The following is a 3232-nucleotide window of genomic DNA, read 5'->3' as shown; positions in this document are numbered from 1 at the left end:
AGAGTGGCCCCATTGAGAAATAAACACGTAGGCATGAGAAATAAAGACGTCTAATGTTAATAAGATATTTTTGTTTAGAAAGGTTTAAGAGTTTTTACATAAAAAATTCGAAGGCATTATTTTTCTGCATGCCTTCGGAATGTTCGTCCTGGTAAGCTTGGGCTTGCGAAAGTACTTATCAATATTTATTGCAATCACTGACATGTTAGAAATGACGCTGTGTTAACTACCTAATCGACATATTACGTTGAACAAATGCTCTACCACAAGAGATCGCTAAGAAATATTTGTAACATCCCATTATTTAATGTAAAGTCTTTGCACACTCTCAATATTTACGGAGTGCTTATAGGAAATATACATTATTTTTGAATACGTTACTGCTAAATAGGATAAACGTTAACTACAGTACTATCGGCGATCATTTTTATATTCAGTCACACCCAGTTTGCCTGGGGGATTGCTGTAGAACTCACACACACACACACACACACACGAACACACACACACATACACACACACACACCTGGCTCTAAAATTAGATGGATTTATATCGTGGAGCTGGGAAGTTGTTTTCGTGCCACTCTGGATTTTAATGTGTCTGTCATTAGTTGGAGTGTTGTATACAATAATTTTTGCAGGAATTTTGCTTAGGGCCCCTGAAGTAAATCCACAACAAAGGAGAACATCTTTTAATTCAGCCTTAGGATATACATTTCTGGTCATACCAATACTTATTTTTCAGGTGCTGCTTGCAAACAAGTTAGATGGGGCAATAACACTAAGTTATGTAGGTGTTGTTTCACCCCTGTTCCTTTCATACTGTACACTAATTTTAATGTCGTTTGGTGCAAAAGGAGGCAACAGATGGTGGTTTGGAATTCGAAAAGACTTCTGTCACTTCCTGCTGAGCTTGTGTCCTTTCCTGCAGGAGTACGCTAACATAGCGTACAGCATACAGAGTGATGATGGTTCTCGCCGAGCTAATGCTGGTACTAGCAGTTCCAGTGAGACCTCAGTTGCTGACATGAAAACTGAGAAGAGGGTGAAAAAAACCTGAGTTACTAAAACCAGTTGTGCCCGTTGTATCGATAGACATGCCAGACTAGCCAAAAAGGAGGCTGGTGACTCAGGACCTCGTCATTGTTGACTGATGTCTTTACCTGTTTAAAAAAACCGGTAGAGTGACTGATCTGTTTTCTACATTTAGGGACTATTTATTCAGCTGTGAGTGATATGTATTTTATAAGTGTTAGTGCAGTGAGGTGCTATATATTAATTTTATTTTATACACTGATATCTTCCATTCAGACTGGTAGGTAAATAGTGCCCAAAATGCTTCCACAATGGATTTCTGTGCTGAACAATTACTATTGACCTTTGAATATCAGGAATACTGGTCTGTCAACTTGTGCATATCATCTCTAGCGTACGTGTGCTTGTGTGTGTGTGGAAAACATAAAATTTCACCACCGCCACTTGGTTCCGCATGTGATCGAAAAGCATATATAACATTGCGCTGGCAGATCATTACACTCTACTGTAAAATTATTTTACATTAATTTTTACCACCATTTTGCAGAATAAGCACACACACACACACACACACACACACACTGTAGTGTTAGAGTACCTCGACATTTTTTTCGCAACTTCTAACTATATATAACTTCTAACTATATATATGGACGCCAGGATTTCAGTAGTCGTTAATGCACAACGCTCGAATACCTAATGTGAATGAGCATCTGCAAGAATGGTTATATTTACACATCTATCAATTCTTTTCTATGGTACATCTGCATTTTGGTCTATTCTACCTATTCGCAAATTTTCTGGATTTGTCGATTTGTCGCCGTACCAAATTGCCATTTTTACAATGAATACTACTAGTTTTCCTGGATTTCGTGCTACTGGACAAATCCTTTTGTGGAATGTGCTATGATGTCACACACACTGCAATGCCGAAGTATGTTACTCCGTCTTTTTTTATGGAGAGCAACAGTACGTCCTTGATGAATCATACAGTTACTTTTGAGTACTAAATCAAGTGTCGGTTTTAGCAAGATATGATGGCGTTGATACAACACGGCGCAGACACGACGCCTGTACGCCAGTGCCACACTGGCTTTACGCCGTCGCGATGCAGTGCATTCGCTCTGTATATGTCCCAGTTACACGCCATAGGCCACATATACGCCGGTACGACGTCATCTGATCATTCAGATAATTTTGGGACCATATGTTCTCAAAGGATTTGGTGCCACTTGACTAACATTTTGCAGACTATTTTATAACATCATTATCTTATATTGTGCGCTTCTCATTGCAACATCGCATAGATGTAATAATAATAAAAAGAAATCACACAGTAAAAAATCAATTGGTTACAACACAAACCCAACCAATGAACTACTATGGAGAACATATTACTCAACAGCAGTAGGAGTCACTTCATCTTCGAAGAGTAGACAGCAAATGATTGCACTCACGCAATCGAATTATAAAAAATAATGGTGTTCGATGGGTGACGCCACTGAACTTGCAAACCAATGGATGAACCATCGCTGCTCCAGGATACCGACGAAATTGGCTGAGAGCAGAATTGGTTCGATGCGGACACGTGGTGCCGTTGGCCATGGGTGAGGAGGGAGCGGGAGGCGTGGGAATTCCGAGAAATAGGGGAAGGAAAGGAGTTATGAGAACAGCTGGAAGTTTATTTGTTACCTGATATGTTCTTCTGTATTGACGCCATGCTGAAGTTGTGATATGTGCTTTTATTACACGAGTCTTCTATATTTGCATTGGAGCTGGTCACGCAGTGACTGAAATTAATTTACTGTAATAAATGATTTTAACCTCTTATGACCGATGCAGCCAATTTTCTCGTTTACAATTCTGAGAATTCTAATGTTGGTGTCGGGAATTTTGGGAAAACTGATGACGGCGTCAGTGATTCCGGGACTGCTGATGCTGACACGAATAAAAGTCTTGCCAGAATGTCCACTGCCTTCCTACTAATGCAAGCACATTATTAACGTAGTCTGCCATTATCATCAGAGAATGTATTTGTTTTTCCTTTAGGTCCATCACATCATCACTTCTTTGCTTTTCGAAAGCTGGCAAATACATTTGAGTGGCTCCCTTTATTAGATTATACTCCAATATTGTGATCTTTTTGCGATGAGCAGAATAGCCCTAATGCAGTAGGAATACATTTGTTTCCTCCCTT

General features: G+C 39.5%; 1 pseudogene; it reads left to right on the top strand.

The window, feature by feature from the left end:
- Positions 1 to 523: 523 nt before the first annotated feature.
- Positions 524 to 1109, top strand: LOC124595594 (annotated as a pseudogene).
- Positions 1110 to 3232: the final 2123 nt, after the last annotated feature.

The sequence above is a fragment of the Schistocerca americana genome, chromosome 1 (assembly GCF_021461395.2).
Source record: "Schistocerca americana isolate TAMUIC-IGC-003095 chromosome 1, iqSchAmer2.1, whole genome shotgun sequence".
Taxonomy (NCBI): domain Eukaryota; kingdom Metazoa; phylum Arthropoda; class Insecta; order Orthoptera; family Acrididae; genus Schistocerca; species Schistocerca americana.
This window is presented reverse-complemented; position numbering and strand designations above follow the sequence as displayed.